This window comes from Crocodylus siamensis, chromosome 2 (assembly GCF_052110815.1).
Source record: "Crocodylus siamensis isolate JL-2025a chromosome 2, ASM5211081v1, whole genome shotgun sequence".
NCBI lineage: Eukaryota > Metazoa > Chordata > Crocodylia > Crocodylidae > Crocodylus > Crocodylus siamensis.
This window is the reverse complement of record NC_143396.1, coordinates 15733984-15758086: the sequence shown is the minus strand read 5'-3', so window position 1 is coordinate 15758086 and position 24103 is coordinate 15733984.

Below are 24103 nucleotides of genomic sequence, written 5' to 3'. Positions count from 1 at the left end.
AGTCCAGAATGACAGAATAGATGTTAGCAGGACCCTCCAAGATAGCTGGGGATAAACAAAGAAAAATAGAGCTGGAAAAGACATCAGAAAATCACATAATCTAACTCCCTGCTGACAGCAGGATCACCCTTGCCTAGACAATCTCAGGCAAGCATTCATGTGGAATAAGTCTGCCTGTTTAGCAGGTATCAAACAGGTCTTTCCACGTAGCTCTCCTGGTGTCTCTGTTTCTGGGCATCAGCAAGTGAAGGGAACTTCAGAGAGACATGCACACAGGTGAGTGGGATAGGAGTGGACTATGAGTAAGGAAAAGATCTGTTAGGCTGCTGAAGAAGAACAAAGACAGGGATTGAATTGTGGGTAAAGAAAGGGAGGGTGGAGAGGACCAGATTAGTAAAGGAGGAGTGAAGAAAATTGACAACCTGAAAGTAGAACGAGGGAGGGAGGTGTATTGGAGAAGGGCTAGGTTAAAACTGGGGGTTCAAGGAGAGCACAGAGAAAGTGAGTAAATAAAATCCAAAGAGCTCTCACAGCAGTGGAAGTACCTGCACAAAAGAAAAATGTCCTCCCAAAAAATTGATTCCCTGTTAAGGGATTTTGCTTGATTTTTTCACACCACTCCTGAGTTATCAATCTCGCCACCCATAAAGACAAATGTCATATCAGCCCTAACCCATCAGCTATTCTCAATTTATCACCATTTAATATATATTAAAATGCTCTTACCCCTGATTGCAAAAACAAACAAAATCAGATGGCATAAATCAAAAGGAAAGGGAAAGGGAGGAATAGGAAGCTGAAGAGACAAACAAGCAGAGAGGAGATCTGTTTGTTTCTCTCGAGCCTGGGATATTTCCCCCTGATCTCCTCTTCCGATCATCTCAACTCAAGACCCACCCCCACCACAAATATTCTTCTATGATCCAAACAGTAGGTTACCCCCCCAGTATAAATGATGTTCAGTGATAGACGGAAAAGTGGAGGGATGGTGGGAAGCAGCACAGGAGTAACAAACTCAGCAACCCCACATTCGCTCCCTCTCTCCCTCTCCCTCTCTCTGATCCCATTATAAACTAACACAATATTTTTCTCCAATTTTCAGTCAGTATTGCAGCTCGCTGCAGAAAAGATACTGAAAGCAGCAGGAGCCACGCAGGGGTGTCAGACTTCAGAGCGGACACTGCCTTGGGACCGGGGGGGAGGGGGGGCAGTAAATCAGTGCACGCTTGTCAACAGCTCCAAGCTGCAGGAATTACTCGAGCGAAAATAACAAATGGCTGTCATTGTGGAGCCAAAAACCTGTGATTATAATTATCACATCCCCAGTGACCTTGCATAAACTTTAATCCCTCTCCAATGGAGCATTTAAATAGCCTGCATCTACTGGCAGGGGACCGTGTCCCCTTCGTGGAAAATAGAGAGGCTAGGAAAGAAACGAGTCACAAAAGAAACCACTAAGTCCCTATATGTCTTATGCTGTGTACGAAAGGGCTGTACAAGAAAAGCAGTCATTTTAATTGGTATTATATTGCTATCCTGAATTCAAAATGCCTTGGTTATATCAAAAAAATAGGACTCAGCCAAACGCCGGGCATTTTAATCGGTGAAAAAGGTCCATCAACGATGCCAACTTTTCATCGCTGCATTCAGTGGGTCACTGGCCTCAGACCACATACAGAGTGTGCTGGTGGCATAGCACAGGAAAGGGGTAGTTCCCTCTCCTTGGACAAACTAGTCTTGTGCATACAGGTAGGTGCCACACAAGAGTCTAAACTTGACCTGGACTTGAACTGATGCATCAGCAGTCATTAAGGTTTTCCCAGGTGCCAGGCACAGCTGCTATGATCCCCTATGCCTTCTTGTTCCATGCAAGTCTTTGATTGTATGATTACAGGGTTTTAATTGCTAGAGCTGGTGTTAATAATTTATAAGACGGTTACAATCATTGATATTATTTTAATGCTTTCTAGTACTATAAACCTGCAGATCATGAAAACATTTTGACAGATGGTAATGGGTGCCATGGCAAATTCTAAGCTCTGAAAACAGTAACAGGCAGCAGGATCTCATATGAAATTGTACTGACAAAGCTGCTTTGGGATAACCTGATTACTGGTTCTCAGACCACACACTTCAGTTGTGTCTAGTCACACAGTAATTTCATTATACCAGTGCTGACTACAGTCACCACAAGCGCCCACAAAGGCACAGCTAAGGAAACACGCAGTAGCAGCATTAATCCCTAGGTCTTCTCCCAGGTACATATGTAAAAATCAGGATACATTATTAGTTTTGGTACTATGTAACGACTTCTTGAGGTTTTGAAGGATAGGAAAGACGAATTAATTATTTTGGCTGTGTGTCAATGAAACAAGAGGTATGTGTGCACGACAGTTTAAAGCTGGTTAAATGCACCACTTTAATGGTGTTGGTGTTTGCACATGTTGATGGTGTATCGTGCAGTAATTCCAGCTGCTGTAGCAAATTTGGCAGCATAATGCACATTAAATGACTCTTTGGAGGAGTTTTAGTTTGCTCCCCTACAGCTGTGGAGCGAAGCACTGGGCTCCGTACAGCTCAGGGGCTCTGCAGGAAGTCCTGCTGACAGCCTGGCAGCAGCCCGGGAAGGCAGGCTCCACCCAAGAAAAACAGCGACTCCGATCTTTTTTTTTCCCTGGACCTTGCCTGCCTGCCTACTGAAGCTGCATAGGGGCCTCGTGCTTCCCTCCATGGCTGCAGTGCCTCCCAGGATCACCTGAGCTGGGTGCCTGTGGGTGGGTGCCACCTGGGGGGGCACCACTACAGCAGAGGAAAGCACCAGCCTCCCCTTCCCCCCAGCCCAGGGACCGCTCCACCCACCAGCAGCTTGCCCTCCCCTTCCCATCACCAGTGAGGCAGGTAAGTTCAGGTGTGTGCACGACACAGGGGTTTAAAGGACCCTAAACTGAAGCAGTGTTTTTAAAAACCCACTGCTTCGATTTAGGGTCCCCATTTAGTCTACACATGCCCTTCATTTCTACATGAATGTTTTGTTGGTTTTCATTTTGTACTCTTTTGCCGATTAAAAAATGATTGTTGATATATACTAGGTAGATGTCTAAATAGAAAGTAATTTTAGGCACCCAAAGTTTGAATATTTGGACTTCAGTAGACCACGTGGATTTTAGGGAACCAGGACTAGGTTCTCCAGAATTCCCAGGCTGGAACATGACCTATTAGACTGGGTTTCTCAGTCTGCACATATTATTATTGTTTGAAACTATTTACAAAAGAGAGGGAGGAAGAGGAAAAGGTCATCCTCCTTCATATTGGAGGAATTGGGTGAGGGAGCTTATTATCAGAATTTGGAACAAATGTAGGGCAGGAATTCATGATCCCAAGAAAGGCAAAGAATACTTGAAGCAGAACAGTTCATGTCCACAGTTCAGTGTTTTAAGATTTAGTTATATGGACATTTAAAAAATAATATGATTTTTAATTAAATATACTGATTAAGGATGGGCTTTTCAAATAGCCACAAGTGACTTAGGAACTCAGGTCCCACTAAAGAAACCCAACCACCACGATGCATTTCGGGGAAATGTTTTTCCCCTTCTAGGTAGCACAGTTCTAGCATCCACTGCAGTCAAAGCATGATGGGGCTAGAGGAGTCCATGTAGTATGTGCACTACCTGATCATTCAAATACTACCTAAATAAGCTGCTTTGGAGCTAGAACTCTCTTTTAATTATATCTCACAGCCAAGATCTTATTGTGAATACTAGAACTAGAGGACTTACTAGCCACTCACCCAAAAATTATGTACCTTAGTTCCAGAGTGATCTTGTTCTGTCCTACTCTCTCAGCTGCTTTATGCACTCCCATTGTGGTGGGATCCAACTGAATTAATGTATCTAACTGACTGACAACAGTACTAGCTAATATTCCACAACATTCTCCCTTTTAATGCCCCCAGTCATTCCAGGCATCCTCTCTCATCTTACACTGATTATACAATATTTAATTCATTTCCACAAAGCTGACTTTAGCAGCTTTTTCTACATGTGTTATGAATTATACTTGAGAAAATTCAATAAATTGCTTCCTCTTCTTATGCCACACAGAGGACTGGGGCAGGCCACTGACCAACTTACTTTCCATCTTCTTGCTCCATCAATGCATCAACCAGTTCCAGTTCTCCCCATCCTTACCTATTTTCTTATTATCTCTCTCCATAGCTATTCATAAATTTCATGAGTCTTTTTCTCTCCTTAGTCACAAGCTGTAAAAAAAGAAAATGGATAAAGCCATAAGTATGATCTCTTTCATAGGCGATTGGAAGGGGGGGCACATGCCCCTCCCCAGATTTCTGTACTGATGGCAAGGCATGGGGTATAGGACTGCAACCAGGGCCCGGCAGTAGTGGGTGTGGTGGCAGTGGTGCAATTTCAACAATGACAGCAGGGCATAGGGCTGCAGCTTGGCTAGACCCAGTGCCTGGCAGTGGCAGGGCTAGCATCGCAGAGTTATGCCCCACCACTGGCAATGCTTATACATCCTCTATGGTCTCAGCCTTTCATTAGGGATGTCCAGGTGTGCCATGGCATTTTGGGCTGGAGCCTACTGCTGCTGCAGACATAGACAGGGAATATGGCTCCAGTCAGGTAGGGGGCATGGCTCCAACACAAAATGCTGTCTGGATGGCTGCGCATGACCCCTCCCCATTGGTGTCTGGCTGGCCATGCACCTCTCACCCCCCATGGTCAGTGTTCAGCTGGCTGCGCATCCCCTTCCTCCCCCACCACCCCTGCTCTGCATCCATTGTGCTGTGGTGGTTTTTTATTTAGGTAAGTATGCCATGGGGTGAAAAAGGTTGGGAAATGCTTCAGTAGAGCACTTTACTCTACCACAATGCACATGTAGACAGGGACAGAGCTAGCTGCGGCATGTGGGTGCTTCAGTGGAGGGGCTGCCTGTTGGCTAGCCCCGTATTGTAGCACCCTTATTCCCCAGCAAGCCCCTCTACAGCACACTGAGCTGAGTCAGAGCAGTCCCAAGCTGGCAGGGTGACCCCCAGACCTTCTGCCAGCCAGACAATCTCCAACCCAGTTCAACATGCTGTGGTCCTTAGTGCACATGTCAATATGATGCCCAGGAGCAAAAAACTCTGGCATGATATGCACCGGAGTTTATTGCTTTGTACTAATTGCACGTGTAGATGTGCCCCCGGTTACCTACTCTAACACTTCATCATCAGGTACTGTAAACTGTTTACCAAAGATCTATTATTTATGGAAAGCATAGGGAAGGACATATTATTTGTCTCTTTTCCCTATATCATGAGTCAAAATAAATGTCACAAAGCTCTGCCATACAGTACAAGTGTATGTTCAATTTCTTCTTCCGAGATGCTGTAAAATGGCCATAGGACATATTCAAGGCCCTTGGAATTTGTGGAAAACACAATTATCCATATATTGCTACAGTTTAAATGAAATTCTGAGTGGTGCAAAACCTATGTGTAAAGTGAAAAGGATTATATGACAAGGTTGCCAGCAATAGTAGGTCATTGACTCCAGTCCCCTAGGATGCCCCTGCCACTCTTACGTCCCTAAATACAGCTACTCCTCGCTTAATGTCACAGTTACGTTCTTGAAAAATGCAACTTTAAGTGAAACGTTAAGCCAATCCAATTTCCCCATAAAAATTAATGTAAATAGGAGGGGTTAGGTTCCAGGGACATTTTTTTCACCAGACAAAAGACATTATATACATGTCTTTTACAGTATAAGTTTGAATTTTTTTTTTTAATTTAATAAAAAATTTTATTTTATTTTGCTTATACTATTGCAATGAGTTAGAAATGTTCACAGAATACTTGTACCAACACAATGTAAGCAACAACAGCTGCCACACTGAAGTAGGTGTGTCACTTGGCTTACGTCACAAAGTAGTTACCTACTAACAGGCAGCAGCCAAACAACGTTATAAATGAACATTGCGCGACTTCAAGCAAGTATGTTCTCTAATAGATCAGTGATGTAATAACAAAACAGTGTTAACCAGGATGATATCAAGTGAGGAGTTACTATATGCAAAGAAGATGTGCCACATATAAAACAATGGTTCCTCTGGATTGTATTGAGATTCACATGACTATGTTACTTAGTAATATTTGCATAGCTTCAACTTCAGTGTGGGGAAAACTTGAATAAGTAGCACACCAGCTACCTTCACATTCTGGGGTAAAATGCTCATCTCTGGCATCACACAGTGCCACTCATGGTCAAGCTTCTTGCTATGGAGCCCCTACTGACATTAATGGGAGCTCCACGTACAGAGCAAATAGACAATAGTTTCATACTGAGAAGAGAATTTCACCCACATTGTGTCTATTCGTCACATAAAAGCATGAACTACAGCTTTCGCTGAGGGAGGGAAATGCAACCCATCTGAATCTGCCCATCTCTGCTTTCGCATCCCATCCTCTGTGCCCCACTGCCTCTGGTGTTACTAGAACCATCCAGGCAATCTGACATTTTTAACAGCTTTTATCATTTCATAACAGTGGGTCCTGGCTCCTGCAGATTCCGTCACACTTTCCTGTGGTGAGTCTGTGTACGCTCAGAAGTGGCCCATGAATTTATGAAATGACAGTGATAATCTCTAGCATTGTAATATTCTGGTCCATGAGAGACCCCATACTGCAAACAGAGCTATTCTGCACACCTGAAATTGCAGTGGGGCCAGGCTAAACAAACATGCAACTACGGGAAATGCTCACTGAGCTCATGTCTACTTCTCTTGAAATAAAGAATGTATGTAACAAATGTGAATGCTGTAAAAAGATGCAGAGAGGAAAGGTTATAAACAGAGGGGAAGTAAGGAAGCAGCTACCCGTCTTTCCTCAGATAGGAAAGCCAGGTAGGCATGTGGGAGAGCAGAACCCTTAGCCACATGGAGTCTTCGATCAAGGTACTTTGTACAAGCCTCCAAATTATTGACCATAGAGATTCCACAAGATTTTGGGCTATTTGTCTGGGGTGAGGCTGGTTCTCAGGTGTTTTTTTTCTCATAATCTGGCTATGGTGTCTCTAGATTTTCCCTTTCTTAATGTGTTCTCTTTATAGTCTAGCTGCATAGGCTGCGAGATTAACATCCCCATTAGGATTCATTCTAACAGGGCACATCTACATGTGCATTTAAGTGTGACTAAATTTACTGTGCATTAAGCTAATGCATAATAAATGATTTTTGGCAAGTGTCTACACATGCAGTGTTGACTCAGTGCCAAGTCTCTCCAGCCCTGCCATGTGCCTTGGTGGCCACCAGGGGGAAGCTCCAGCCTCCAGCCACATGGCTGCCAGCGCTTGGCAGCCATGTTGAAGCCAGAGCCAGCTGCTAGCACTTGGCAGCCATCTTGGAAACAGACCCCTGCCCTCTGATCCCTGGCCAGCCCCTTCCCTGCCTAGGACCCACATGCTGCCCCTGTGCTGGGCATGTGGCAGCTCCCTCCTTGCCCACCCTGCTTCCCTGTGCCATGGCTGCTCCAGTCCCTGCCAGCAATGACCACTGCCCCACACTCCTGTTCGCCATGGTGCTGGCCCTGCTGACCCCAGCAGGACCCCCCCCACAGAGACCCCAGGAGAGCTGCACACCCGCAAGTGGATGCCAAGGCAGTAGCTGTGGGAAGCTATGGCCAACCCCCTCCTCCTACATGCCCCACTCCAGCCAGCCTGCCCGCTGCCCACACACCCCCTATCCCTTGCCTATCCCCAGCATCACTCTCAGGACACACACATGTTTCCTGTGTCCTGAAATAAAAAAGGTTTATTTCCTGCACAAAACCTACCCCTACCCTCCCCATTCCCCCCTCAACACACAGAGCCCCTCCACCACACTCCCTACCCACCAACAATAAAAAATGTGCTTCCCACAGTACAAACTATTTACAATAATCTCAGTCACTATATGAGTCCCAGAGTGGGAGGCCACGGGGTAGGGGCACAGTCCAGGGGCAAAATCCCATACCCAGGTCTCAGCCAGTCCCCCTGCAGGTCCCAGCAACCACAGCATGTGACGGGTTTGTCTGTGGATGATGCTGGATGGCACACCTCAATGGCAGGCGGCTCCCCCTCTGGCTGCCTGAGTTCAGGGCTATCATCCCCTTCTAGTGCTGTGCTGGCACCTTCAGGTCCTTGGGTTCATGGGCTCGGGGTGAGCAGCAGTGCTGGGTTCAAATGGGTGGCAGGGGTACCAGAGCAGAAGCCAGGCCAGGGGCTCCAGCAGGCAGGAGGCACCAGAGGATCTCCTCCCATGGCCAGGCAGGGGCCTGGCTGTGGGGCAGTGGGAAGGACCCTGGGGGGCCATGGGCAGGGTCAAGGCAGTGGGGGCATGGACAGATCAGCAGGGTCAGGAGGATGTCCAAGGTCTGGCAGTTGTTGTCTGCAGCCTCCATTGCCCAGGCTTGGAGGCCTACCAACTGCCAGAGCAGCTCTATGTGCTCCCGCTCCTGGGTCTCCATCCATGCCCAGTGTTCCTGCTGGGCCTGGTCCCATGCCTACTCCCAGGTGGTCTCCTGGGCAATGTCCTCTGCCTGCCAGGCCTGCTCCCACACCTCCTGTACCTGCTCCCACACCTCCCACTCCTCTGCAACCACCACCAGCTGCTGGAGCAGAAGGGTCCAGTCTTGTGTGCACTGCTGGTACAGTCAGTTCATCCATATGCCTCCAGTGCTGGGTGGCAGCAAACTGGAACCCACATCCCCATTGGGGCTGGTAGGCTCTACCCCACATCCAGATGTTGGCCCTGCAGAGGCAAGAGACAGAAGTCTTTTGTGAGAGTTTGCAACAATTTAGAAATAAAATGCTCTTCACCAGGGTCTATGCACTGCCCAGCCTCAAATCAGGGGTCAGCCATGCACAGGTACCCGGGAACCATGGTAAGTCAGCTTGGCAGGCCCAGGCCCAGGCCTCTACCATCCAAACCCCCCATCCCTCCTTGCTTCCCTGGGGCCAGTGGCACACTGAGTTCTGACCACAGGCAGCCTGCCTCCCCTGCTCCCTTCCCAGAGTAGAACAGGCCAGGCTACTGGCAGCACCTACTGCCACAGCTGCAAACCCCACTCTCCCCACTCTCTACTTGCAAGCCAGCTGCTCTGCTGCACTGCTGCCCAGACTGTGGTGCCTCAGTTCAGGGGGTGAACAGCTCCCAGACAACAGAGGCAAAGGGCTGGCCATGCCCCTGCCCTCCCCACTGGGGGCCTCTACAGGGAGGCACCCTGAGGCCAGCCCCCACCACACTGGCAGTGTGCCCCAAGCATGCCCCTGCTGTATGCGGCTTTGGCGGTGCACAGTGAGCTCTTTATGCAGGCTGATGGGTGCCTGAGCCACTATGCCCTGCAGCTGTGGCACCTCCTGGTGCACTGGCACACTGGCACTCCTGGCTTGGGACCATGAGTTATGATGGAGTTGGGGGCGAGCCCAGACTGCCCTGCAACCTCCACTGCTGCTTGGAGGGCTACCTGTGGAAGCACTATACGTCAGGGGATCAGTCTTATCTGAGGCAATGTCTTCCCTGCCTAAGCTTTGCTGTGGGTCTTCCGTAATGCTTGGATTCAGCAGTAAGGGTAATTACACGCCAGAGGCAATGGGACAGTACCCACACCATCAGTAGTGGAAGCCTTAGGAGCATTATAGCAGTGGAACCAACACCATCATCAGCCAAAGGACCGGGATCATTGGACTCCACTGCCAATGAGAAAACCAGGGTCCTCTGTATGGACAGCTGTGGCCATCTATAAATCTGCTAAGAGTTACTCCTGCTACTATAACTTCTGAGGCTAATGCCAAGACAGTAAAGTTCATATTCCTACACTTTGGAGTGCTGTACCCAGAGCTGTGTAGGAAACTGTTTTGCCCATCTCATGGAAGCTATCACAAATTAAAAAAAAAAAATCCTCTTCTACACTGAAAGATTTTGGTTTTGTCCCAAAGAATCTCATAAGAAGTCAAAGGGCCAGGTACTGATTGTATAGCTTGTTGGTCAGGACACTCACGTCAGATGTAGAAAATAAAGCCCCTATTCCCTGTTCTGATGAATATTTAAAGAAAATGGAGAAGCTCTAAGAGGATAGATTAAAGAGAGCATGACCCAGAAGAATCAATAGCCTGATGGTTGAAGGAATTAACATAGGCATGCCAGGGACTCCTACCTGAGTTTCCCTACATGCCACGTAAAGTTCCTTAACCCCTGGGATAGTCTGACTATATGTGTGCTGGTTCACATTCGAATTAGAATAGGTTAAAATGCTCCAGTGTTGCTGCAGCATCACATGTATTAAGCACCCCATGCATTTTAAAATGGCCATGGGGGGGGCTTTACCTAAACCTCATCAAATGAGGTTTAAATAAAGCATTCCATGGCCATTTTTAAATGTGCAGGGGCTTAATACACATGACACTGAGGCATTTTAATTATAGCAGCTCTCTGGGAACTGCTCTAATTAAAACGTGCCTCCCAACCCCCTCCCCCCCACATCCAAGCACGTGTGTAAGCAGCCAAGTAGGTGGTTTTCTCGGATTCTGAATAGAAATTGCATCATTGAATTATTTTATTTTTTTTGCAGGAAAGACATTTTATGTCATTTCAATAAGCCTGTTGTTGGAAAATTCTCAACCAGCTCTAGGCACACCCAATGTAGTTTAATTTCATGTTATTTGGTATTTTGGTTAAAGTCTGTTTCATGGACTTAGGTGACTAATCTAAGAAAAATCAGCTTTTTATTGTTATAGTATGATTTTAGCTGTCATGGTTATGTGGAAAAGCTTGAAAATGTGAGTGCTAATAGCTCAAATCCCAGATGGCATATTAGATTAAAAATAAAACATGTTGGTTTCTCCTAAAGATTTTTGGAGACCTCACTTAGGATTCTTCCGTTGTTAGAATGAGAGACACTGCATATTTTTACTGCAATGTTAAGTAGAAAATGTTCTGGTTTAGTTCATTTCAGCTTCATTTCAATTCTCTTCCATTCAGGCCAGTTTCACATGGTTTGAGGTTTGGTAATGAAGATTTTGCACAGCTCTAAATATAAAGTAATTAGGGAATCCATTGGCCATAACAAACATTGGAAGAAAGAAAGCTCTTGTAGAGAAGTTATTTTTTTCTAGTTACCTATTATATGATTATTGAATATGCTTGAACATTTCATTATTACTCAAGATTTTAATTTAGTCATATTTCATAGATTTCATAGACTTTCATAGACATCAGGGCTGGAAGGGACCTTGTGAGCTCATTGAGTATTAAGCCACACAGGGTAAATACTTTTTCATTTAAAGTGTCTTAAGTTAAATATTAAATGACATCTCCTTCAAGAATTCTCATATTTATGTTTCTTGATGTACTATTCTCCAAGAGGAGGTGGAAGGGAGATATTCTTGAAAAGCTGGATAATGAAACAGGGGAGAGAATGCTTGGGAAAGCTGTAAAGACAACAGGGATGTGTGTGTGTACCCAATAAAGTACATACACATACACACATGTACACATGTGTGTACATGTATGCATGCATACATACCCATGGGAGTATATATATATATAGAGAGATATATGTATATATAGAGATATATCTATATAGAGAGAGATATATCTATAGATAGACAGACAGACAGACATCTATGTATCTATTGACATTTATAATAACACATATATATGTGTATATATATATACACACACATATATGTATACACACACACATCTAAGCATATGCTTATGTGTATATATGTATATTTATATTAACATATATATACACACATATATATACACATACATACATATATACACACACACACACACCCCCCCTAGGCATATGCATATGTGTATTTAGGTATAAGTTTGTGTGTGTGCGTGTGTATGTATATGTATACACACACACACACAATATTATGAAAAAAATGAGAATCCAATGACAATGTGATTCTCAGGAGCCTAGTTTCAATTATAAAGCAATCCTACCAGAAATCCAGAAAATGTCAATGGCACATGTTTCCATTGTATGTTGTTGAAAATACCTCTAAAGTTTGGAAATTAATCACACTGCAATGCCAATCTTTTAAGCCAGACATCTATGAACCAACCTCTTCCCTACTGAATGAATTACATTGAAATCATATAATTGCAGGCTGCCACTCAGTCACCCTTAACAATAGGCGACTTTGAAAATTGGAATGTTTTTCTCTCTGACTCCCAACTTGCAGGCTTGAAGCATACAGCAAAAGCTCAGTGCCTTTTAAATTACCTAAAATCTACATCCTTCAGACAAATGAACAAAAAAAAAAGGGTGCAATTTAAGGGCAAATCATTTTGTGTTAATCCTTGGGAACTCAAAGCATGAAGATAAAAGAAGAAAAAATGCAGGTTTCACTTTGCTCATTATGGCACATTGACTTTCACCTAATCGTATGCAATTAAAATTTCTTCATGAGATTTCCTTATTGAAATAAGAAAGATAGCACTGTGCTGAATGTGGTGATAGATCTGGCATAAACGTGCTTCCTGGACAAACTGATTTATCATGTCTCATTCCAGCAGTACTTTCTTGCTTGCTCATTTCTCATCTTATTACTGTGAAGTTGTAATTAAAGAGGATCCTCCCACAGAGAAGAGTTCTCCTTCAGGACAAGCTAAAATTATAAATGTGCTGTTCTTTCACTGAGACCAATTTAAAGAGGCAGTCTACAGAGAGAAAGATATATGCCTGAGACTTTGTGGCTTCTGACTCCAACCTTAATTCCAGGCAGACTGATTTCTGTCAGCCTCAGAATAAACTGGGTTTATAAAATGGGTTTTCTAGGCAAATATAGTTCTGCAGTTGATCACTTCAATTTAAATACATAGACAATTCAATTAAAGCAATATTGAATTGTCATGCCAGATTTGCATATGAAATGCTATATGATCACCAGTTTCATATACTTCAGTGTTTGAAGGGACAATCGAAAACATTTGAAGTATCCTGAGCTAACAAAAAATCACTCCATTTTTCAGAGAAGTAGAGTGACATTTGATCAAAAGGCCAAGCAAAACTGACTGCTCCAAGTTGAGTAAAAATCTAAGAATTTGCCAAAGACTTATCATCGCAAAGGAGGGGGAGACCTACAGCGGTGATAAGATGTATTTAACATCACATTACAAACTCTCCACTAGATTCCCCACTCTTGAAAATCAGAGGAGCTGCACTGGTGTACAGAAAACAAATCCCCCCTCCCCCTTCCCCACCATTTTAGGCAGCCCAGTTCAGCTCCTATTGAAATCAGTAACAAAAATTGATTTTCCCTCAATGGCAGGATGATCTGGTCTCAAGAGTCTAGTCCATTAAAGGTCTTAATGCCTTGCTATCCAAGCACCAAATATCACCATCAACGGGTTCCAGGACTGCGATGCATGTTAGGACACATTTTACATTGCTTCCAGAACCAGTAGGCTCTAAAAGATGCATTATAGGGAGGGATAATTCCTCATACCACTCTTCAGCCACCATTGCAATCGATTCAGATCTGACCTTGAAGGACTCAGGAATGAGCCACATCGCACCCCATTCACCCAGAAGAACAGTCTTTCTAAAATGGGAGTTGGTATAAAGAATACATTGAAAAATAATAAAACAATGCTCTGGGGTCCAAAGACTTGGCTTAATACCTACTGAAGATAACAGGATTTGTTTTTGAAGCAGGTATTAAAGGTGTGATCCTTCCAGAATGGTGTAGTATTTCATTTAAATATGGTCTAAAAGAACTTGGGGTCTCTCACCACCAAGAATTGAAGTCCATCAAAGATGCAAGGGAGTCATCTAAAAATAATAAAATCCTTTATTTGGTTTATAGTTCCCATATTTGTTTAATTTCTGTGTGTACTGATTTTGATTTCGTTGTATTTACGGATTCATTTGAAAATAACTATACATGGAAAAATTTACTAATGCATTTACTAATGCATTTAACCACAACTGCTGCCCCACTGTCACTGATACTAATGTAGGGTTATTTTTTAAATTTAAATTTCAACTTAGTCCGTAATACCATATTGCTATTAATTATCTGAATTGCAGTAATATGCATCACATTGTGCTGGGAAATAGGATCATCATAAAAACATTCAATGTTTCAATCTGCATCATATATAAAATTCTTAAAGTCTAATGAAAAATATTTTATAAGAGCTAAGTATTATTATTATTGTTCTTATCTCCAAAAGAAAGAAAGGATACTGATATTCTTAGATATGTGTCATTAACCTCCTTTTTAAGAAATGATTTTTCAACTAAATTAAAGCTGGGGAAACGTTTTTCTTCAAAGTTTTTGTAGAAATTAATTACAAAATATACGTATTTCAAGTTTTCAGAATAAAAACCAGTGTCCAGAAGTTATTTTGGTGGCTTCTCCTTCTACTTCTCTTTCTTCTACATCTTTCCTTTTTGATTTTGCTAAAGAAAAAAGAATGGGATAAAGGGACAGAAGAAATAGCAAAAAGAGGATGTTCTCTAAAACCTCAAGTTTACTTGCTACACAGATTTACTTGAAAAAATATTAATTCTGCGCTGTGGGCTATCTTCAAATGTAATTCCCAGATTCGTTAGTTAAAATACCGGTGTGTGTCAGTTTATTAATTTAATTCACTACATAGGTTATATGACATGGCTGTATGCCCCAATTGTATTATTTTAAATCTTAGAATGGGGTTATCAATCTAATTGTTGTATCTGCTTGTTCAACATTCACTTTCCATTAATATTCTCTTATATCTGATTAGCAGGTTAAGTTTCCACAAATATTCACAGAGCCAATGCAAAGAGGATCACAGACAGTGAAAATTCTTGGGTTTTTGTTTTTTTTTAACTCCAGCAAAAATGCACTGAAAATCCTTTCAGAAGTGCATGCCCAACTCAAAGAAAACCCTTTTAAAAAAACATTATTTGCAAAATATCTCAAAAGCCTTTCCATCACAGATATGCAGGTGAAAGTAAAAACTGCAAAGCTTCTCAAAATGGCCAGTTTCTAAATTTGCTTTTGGACATGGTTTTGACACTGAAATAACTAGAATTCGTTTTCCTTTTTGATAGCAAGGAACTTGCAGAAAGCAAATGTATCTGAGGTTGGACATTGCTCGCAAAGTTTCTGACCAAAGAGAATTTGTTTTGTGGATGGTTTACTTATTATTAAGTCACAACAGCTTGCAAATATAGCCAGGGCTGTACAGTGCCACCGAGATAAGAAGACTGGTCTGACTGGTTTATATTCTAAAGACACAGTCAATGACAAACTACAAAACACAACAGAACGTATGTAAAGTCGGAAGCCTCAGTTGAAGCATGGTTAGGGGACAGGAGAGTTTTTGAACATTATAAATAAGAATGAAAATGTGTATACTGAGGACGAAAGTCTTACATTGGCAAGCTTGTCTAACTTTATCCCAGCACATAGTTGGTCCAATAAAAGACATCACCCTAAGCAATCCTTGCCTCTCGCATATTTTCTGGACCATCATGGCCACAGCATCACTTCTTAATCTACTGTAAGAATAAATAAAACAGCATTGCCAACCAGTGGCCTCCTCTCAGTCCCTATCCCTTTTGTTCTTACTAGTTACTTCTGCTGTCTGACAAATCATCTCCCCTACACAATAAATTTGTTATGGAACATTATCTCAGCCTGAGGAAGGTCAGGATGTGCTAAAGGTCATGTATGTATTAACCTACTACATGAGAGTCCCCACCCTTCGTCTAAAATGTAGTCTTAAATTAAATAGTATTGAACTGGCTATAACAGATCTCTCATAAACAGCCTCATTTACCTGACATGCGTTTCAAGATGGGTCCGCAAGCAAATGTCTTGTTTGCTCCAAGCAAAAGGCCACGCTGATGGAACAGTCACACCATTAAGGTCCCTAAGAGAGGACATGTATAAAATAAAATTCAACTCCAACTTTAATTTAGCTGCCTTGCACACTTTAGACTAGCTTTTATTCTCAAGCACACCAACACCAATCCATATTTCATGCAGCCTATAGAGTTCATTTTGCGTTTATATCACTGAGATTTACAAGGGTTAGAGGTTATATACCCTTGTATATTTTACGGTATATGTTTTGAAGCATACACAGAAATATATGCATTTACATATTAAATCAAAACACTGAGGATCAAATATAATACGTAAATTTCCAATGTAACTAAGTTTTTTAAATTAAATTCTTTTTTCCTATTTAAAAAAAAACAACAGATCGCAAAATTGCTTTTCTCTAAAGTTTGTGTTTAAATAGCATAAATCAGACCCTGAATTTCATATCCTATTGAGATGAATGTGGTGATTATAGGCAAATTACCATTTTGCTGCTCTTAGACAAACAGAGCTAACGAGGCAGTAGCGCATGTGCTTATCTTGCAATAGCCATACCTGCACAGTTCAAGCTGGCTGGAAAAATGGTAAGAGTCGTTCATAAAAACTTTCACAATTTTCAAAATCCTTTCTATTCCCCCAAAGAAATGACTTTCCCAAAACAGCTTTTTTTTAGCTTGCTATTTCTTCTTTCACTTATATTTTCTTTTTCCATTTGGCCACTGAAAAAGAACAGAGGAAGAAAGACAAAACATGTTACCATTTTCAGATATTGTAGGAAAAACAGGCATTTTCAGGAACAGCATTTGAATTACCAAAAGACTTTTTCACAAAAAAGTTGCTCAGAACGTTTGACCAGCTCTATTTATAATAAAGAAAGACAGATTAGAAAAGGAGGTGTATATTTACCAGTATTTTCCAGATTTATGCTCCTTCAGCGTGGTGGAATACCCTTAAAGTTTGGTTTATGGCTGCTCTGGCATTACCATCATGGAAGAAAGCAGCGTGGGATTTAAAAATGTACTATTTGCAGGTGCCTGAGTCATTCCTAATGGCCCTTAGAATTTGGTACAAAATTTTAAAAAGCAACAAAAAGAGCAAAATTAACGTAAATTACAAGGTCCAAACTGGCATTGCTCCACTGAAGTCAATGAAGCCATTCATGCCATTCCTTTTTAAAACTGAAGCAATTGGTATTAATAATTAATAATATATTAATCCTAATAGAATATTATAATTGTGTTCTATTTACTGCTTAATTATATATAATCAATATGGTATATTAATGCACTGTCATAATCAATCATTAATAATGTAAGTAGACAGAAATACAGGATAAAGATATAAAAGGCCTGATTCTCCTCTAACTTTCCCCTAGTATAAATTTAGGATGAATTAATTTAAGGAAATGGAGACCTATGGAATGTAAAACCAGTGTAGTCAAGCCTAAGAGATGAACTACAAATAAGACTTCAGTAACTAGTTGCACACAGACAAAACAAGAGTCTGAACCAAACACGCCATGCTCACAGTTTTCACCTCTCCCTGATATCAGGAGTCCTAATACTTAGATTTTATAAAAAAAACAATCCCTCTCTATGTGTATGCACCAGCTATAATCATACAGAGAGAGAGAGAGAGACAGAGAGAGACTTATGTAAGGACACCTGCCTTTTCCCTGAAGTCCACATACCCTCCAGTTCAGGTCATCATCGGGATTCAAGCTGAACACTGTCAGCACCAAAGCGTAGACCATAACCACATGAATTAACAAGTTAAGACTGTTAGCTGGCAACAGTAGTATTCTGTTACCCACCTGCAGGCCAATCACAGGAGAGGGATATCAGGACACATTTTGCCAATAGCTAACACAAGAACTTGAGAAAACAGTTGACCCATGTCCTGCATCCCAAAAGCCAACTGGATCAGATTTTCTGAAAGTAAATTAAAGAGTTTAGGACCTTCCTTTGAGTATTCATGAAACCCAAACCTTACATCTTTACATCTGGTCCTTGGTATGACCATAAACTGCATCTGACTGGAGGGCATGCTGGCAATGTGGCACAGCTACTCATGGCAGGGCAGTTCCTATAAAATACCACAGAATAAGGTCTCAACACCCTAAACCTCACTGCCTTGTGTGTACTCCACTGCAGAAAAGCTAAGGGACATCAACTGACAGAAGCACACCCCCACTGAAGCATTAGGCAGTCAGCAGCGGTTCTTATATGCTGCTGTCTGGCCAAAGCTACAACCATTGAGGCACTGAAAGTCTGGACTTGGTATGGCCTTTGGATTCTGTCTCAATGGTCTAAAGGGGTGGGGGAGCAAGTCTTGGCAGCCTCCATTCCTCCATACTCTTGCCTACATGTATGCATTGTAGATCATGACATGATGGTTGCAGGACTCCATACAAGTGGATTCATCAGGCACCTAACTAGACCTCTTATGCATACATCATGGTCCAGAGGATTAACAGTTGCCTACAACTTTTTTACGTCTAGAAGCTATTATGTTGTTGTCCTTTGTGGGCGAAGACGACCACATCCAGCGGAAGGAGGAGGGAAGAAGGGAGAAAAGAAGTGGAAAAAAAAAAGGGAGGGAGAAAAGAGAAAGGAGAGAAAAAGGAAAAAGGAGACAAAAAGAGAAAAGAAAGAGAAAGGAGCAGGGAGGGGGCTAGGTGGCTTATAAGCCCAATATTTGCCTTGAAGAGTCTCCTGCACAGGGGCAGGAGAGCAGTGAGGACTGGGTATGAGAAGTTTTCATTTTTCCGGCCACACATTTCTTCATTGCTTCTGCCATGGGTTGCTGTTCAAAGGCAAGCGCTCGGTTCTGGATTGATGACCTCCAGCATGGATGGTCGCAACTAATTTGCTCCCATGACCCCAGGTCAATGCCAAAACTCTTTAGGGACACCTTTAGGTCCTTCTTTGGTGCACCACAAAAACGTACTCCATTTTACAGTTTGTACAGAAGATTTCCTTTGGCAGGCAAGTGCCAGGCATTCTTGAAAGGTGGCCAACCCATCTCAGCTGTGCCAATTTCAGTAGAGTATGAATACTGGGGAGAGCTGATCTTCTGAGCACCTCAGTGTCCGGGATCTTGTCCTGCCACTTGATTTTTAGTATCTTTTGCAGGCAGCACAGCTAGAAGTGGTTTAGTTTCTTGGCATGACACTGGTAGATGGTCCAGGTTTCACAGGCGTGAAGGAGGGTCAGGAGAATGATGGCTTTGTAGACCTTCAGGTTCATCGACCTTCCAATGCCTCTGCACTCCCAGACCGACTTAACAGAGTCTGCTGAAGGCCGCGCTGGCTTTTGCTAGTCTTGCATTGGCTTCGTCATCAATGTGGACAGCACCGGATGTCATGCTGCCTAGATAGACAAGCCTGTTGACCATTGACAGTTGTTGGCCTTTAACTGATACGTGTGGTTCCCAGGATGTTGTGCCACGCACAGGTTGGAACATCACTTCAGTCTTCTTTGTGTTGATAGTGAATTCAAAATTGTCACAGGCTGATGAGAGTTGGTCTATAGACTATTGCATGACAGCCTGTGAGCCTAATAAAAGCTATTAACAAGAGCCCCAAGTTATTTCAACTTCTGTGACAGACCATGGAAAAAAAAAATGGTCTATCAACTCTCAGGTCGCTTTCGAATGGCCATACAATATTTTACAAACCATAGTCAACTCCTAAAACTGCATCCAGAAGCCGTTAGAAAGCTAGCTGGAAAACCAGTATAGTATATGTTCAGCCCATATCACCTAGTCCCCATCCCACTGGTCACTAGACATCAACTAGTGTCAAGAGAGGTTCCCTCATTCTGCACCTGTTGTTGAATAACCTAGCCGCGCAATCCCAAGTACAGCACACTGCAGTGATTCTGACTACCAAAGGGCACCTACACACATGCTGGATGCCTGCTAATTAGCACATGTTGGAGCAGATTCAATTTACTGATTAAACATGCTAATTAGCACACTGCAGTAGCCTCAGCATCACATTTATTCAGCATCCGCACACTTCAAAATAGTAGCAGGGGGCACAGGCAGCAGAAGCGGGGGCTAACGTGGCTTAGCCCCCACAAACGCAAGGCAGCCCAGCTGCAGGCTTCCGGCAGCTGCAACTCGCGTAGGGAGGGACACGCAGGCAGTGGTGAGAGAAGGCGTGGGGCTGTGGCAGCCTGGGGCTAGGGGAGGGGCAGGAGCTGCACAGCTGGTGGGACGCGGGACTGAGCCATGAGAGGCTTGTCCAAGGGGTGTGGCTCCTGCTGCTACACACCACACACCCCAGGAGACATGGGGGCTGTGTGCCCTGGATCTGCGCAAAGAAGCAAAGCTGATGCTGCAGGCTGGGGCCAGGGCAGCACCAGACTCTTCCCAGTGGGGGGAACCGAGCCAAGCTGTGCTCAGGGCAAGTGGTGGTGGCACTGGGAGGGGGATATAGTGGGTGGGACTTCAGCCACCCCAAAATTCACCATAGCCCTCATGGCTCTCCCTCCCAGCACCACCACCACCCATCCCAAACACAGCCTCCTGCCAGGAAGAGCCTGGCATAGACCTGACCCCAGCCTGGTGTGGCAGCCTGCCCTCCCCTGGGGCACATGCAGCAGCAGGAGCTGCCCTCGCCCTCCCCCCACCCCACAGCCCCCAGATGAGCCACAGCTACATCCTGCGCTCCACCCTGGCTGGGCAGCGCCTGTTCCCAGCCCCTGCTCCACTTCCTCCTACCTTTCCCCTTCCCCCAGACTCATCTCCTGGGGGGGCACAGGTGTGCATGCATGTGTTCATGCACTCAGCCCCCCCCCCCAAAGAATTTTCTTCCTCCACTTATGGAGGGAGGGCTTTAAGGAAAGCTCGTCAAACAAGCTTTTGTTAGAGTGCCCTTATTGCCTTTTTAAAGTCCAGAATGCTGAATACATGAGATGTTGTGGGTGCTTTAATTAGAGTGGCTCCCAATTAAAGTGTTCCCCCCTGCCCCTAAGCACATGTAAAGATGCCCAGTGAGAACAACTGTGCTAGATCTAGATCTTATCAAATGTTGCATCTGATCCACTACCAATGGGAAATGTACTTCCCAACGTTTACCTGGGATCCCAGAAACAGTGGAGGACTCAAAAGCAACCATGCATTTTAATCATGGAGGAAACCTTTCAATAATAGCAGCCCCAAAACTCTCCATTTTATTGCCAAGAACTTATATGTTGGATTTTTCCCATACTTCCTCAGGTCCATAAAATTAGCTTGCTGTGTTGTGCTTGGCCCAACTCAAGGCATCTACACTATGTGTCAAAATGGCCCTGGCCACATAGGACTAGTGTCCTTTTCTGAACCAAACATTGTGAGAAAATGCTGTTCTTCTCAGAGCGCATCAGCCACCAGACTGAATCCCCACAGAACAGACCAGGGAGCTGGGGTGGAGCTTCCCCAAATTCTAGACTCTATGACAGGGGTGGGCAAAATGCAGCCCGTGGGCCGGACGCGGCCTGCCAAGCCACTCTATTCAGCCTGTGGGGGCCCTTAAAAATTTAGAAAATTAATATTTATCTGCCCCTGGCCATGCAGCCCTCGATGGCTTGCCAAAACTCAGTAAGCGGCCCTCCACCCGAAATAATTGCCGGCCCCTAGTCTATGAGATGTTGTGGAGCTTTGATTCCTACTCATCTCCACTGATTCTAGGAAAGAACGAAGCAGGGAGCAAATAAGGAACATCTCCAGACAGCACCGTGCACGTGGAATTCCAAGGAAAGTTGTACAAGTTGACGTAGTATACCAGGAAACCAAACGCCAATAAAAAGATCTAAATAAGAAATGTGTTTTGCAGCTTGTTGTCCTTGACGGTAAATCATATAATTATGAAACGGGAAATGTCAGCTTAGAGCAAGAGGCAAAACCTGAAATCTTTTAAAGGTGCAGATATCTCATATCTCTGCCTTCAGTGAGCTGGTTCTCCTTTTTATTCTCATTTTCACTCTCCGTCTGTCTTCATTAGTCTGCTGGCACTTTGCTAGGATTAGTGAGCTAGTTTCCATGGTTTCTTATTTTCACTTTCTATCTTTCTTTGCTTAACTCATTAAATTGCTCATTACTTCACTGCACTTTACAGGAGACATATTTATTGTATTAGTTACACAATGGCCAGATTAGTAAGTGATAGGCAGTTTGCTATTTGAAAGACCATATTCTAATAGCAAAAAGGAAATGCAAGAGATATAGATATTATCTATCAGTTGTAGCATAACCAGGCTGGCTAGGCACTGCTAAATATTTACCTTTTTGCCCTAAAAATTATGCTACATAATTATAACTGAGAGACAGATACCCTTATTTTCCCACCCTGATTTTCTATGTGTTTATAGAGGTTCCTCATCTGTTCTGATAGATTATCTCTGTCAAGGGGTGCCTGCACTGAAATTAGTTTTCACCCCAGTTTACGTCTGACCTCAGCTGCCTTCATTTTACTATGTGTAGTTGAGTTTGCTTGCTTGTTTGTACTGCTCTTTGGCATCTGGTTCCTTGCCATGCTATGTCTACTTTTTATGTGCCACCAGCACTTCTACTATGCCAACTGTCACACAGCTGCACTGCTAGGCCAAATCAAAACCTGTATGTACAATTTACTCATCTGCTCCAAATCCAAATGGTTAGCCATTCCCTGTTCCCTCTGTTAAGCTAAAATTCATTTCTCTCTCCAGTCGTAGAAAATGTGATGTGGTATCCTTACCTTATACCTCTCCCTTTCTCTTTTGATCTTTCCTGCTGTTAAATATAACATAGTTGATTCAATTACATTGATGTTTCTCAGATGCTGAACGTAATCATCCATGCTCTGCCTCTTTAGTGCTACAGCGCTCTAAGAAACGGAGTTCCTTTCAACTGAATTAAGATCTTTCTCACAGTTAGTGAATAGTATATACAGGGGTTCATTCCATTCATTCATCTTCTCTGGTAGTTCATTTATCACTTGGAGGTAATCTACTGTGGAGAATTCTGATCAAAAGGATGCCTGATTTCTTGGTTGGTTAAAAAAAATCTAGCCTTGCAAAAAATATTGACTTGATACCTTGGCTAAACTTTGTAGGCTGAAGGCCAAAGGTTAGAAGAACGACAGGCTTCCTTTGCTGCCCCATTTGTATGTAAATATTGTAAGAACACAGCTTGTATGGGATGACATTTTCCCAAATACATGTTCTGAATGCTTCCAGTCTAGCTAGGTGAGTAGTTGTTGGTGGAAGAATCCATTCAGCTTCTCCTCTTCTTCCTGGTGTCTTCTTGCCCATGGCATGCATTGCCATTTTATTTCATTTGGTCCATTACAAAAATCCTGCTATCTTTGTTCCTCATCAGGCATATCTACATGTTCATTAACTTAACATGCATTAAGGCAATTTAGGCTCCAGTCTACACGTGCACGCATTAAAGCACATTAACGCCACGTGCACAGACTGATGTGGGACTAAAGTTAGTCCCAAGTTAGTCCATACAGTGTTAATGCACCTTAACATGTCTACACGTGAGTTAATGTGCTTTAGCTATTCACACCTAAATCTGATACCTGTTTTTGCAGGTATCAAATTTAGGTGCGAATAGCCTAAAATCACCATTTTCAAGGTGCATTAAGGGCACACATGTGTAGACACATGCCCTTAATGCACCTTAAATTGGGCTAAAGTGCCTTAAGTCAGCACATGTAGACATGCCCATCATGTCATAGTTAGTGTTGATGCTTGTTAAGTTGGTCAGTGCGGCTTTTCTAGACTAAGCTTTATTTTGTGCGGCTGCTGATAAAAGTTTTTTGTGCCCTGCAGGACATCAGCTCTGTCTATGATTATGGTTTTAACATAGTCCTGACAGAGAAAGGATCATCTTTTATGCCCCATGAGAATTTGTTTCCTGATATTTTTGCTCCTTCTGTAGCTGCCAAAGAATGCTCAGAGGATTACAGGAATGTGGCATTTTCTAGTATCTTGTAATTCTTGTTCAATTTAATCAAAGTGCCTGCTACCTTTTTGATGCACTGCACAGAAATAAAAAATATTATCTTCAAACATCAAAGAATATATGAATTTACAGTATAAAACCTCATATGAGCAAAACAGCCACAAATGAGAGACAGTTAAGGTTGGAAAGCCTAGAATTTAACTTACTTTTGTCATATAACTTTTCATGACATACATACAATGCAATTCTTTATGCATAATATAAAAATGGACATTTCAGTAAATATC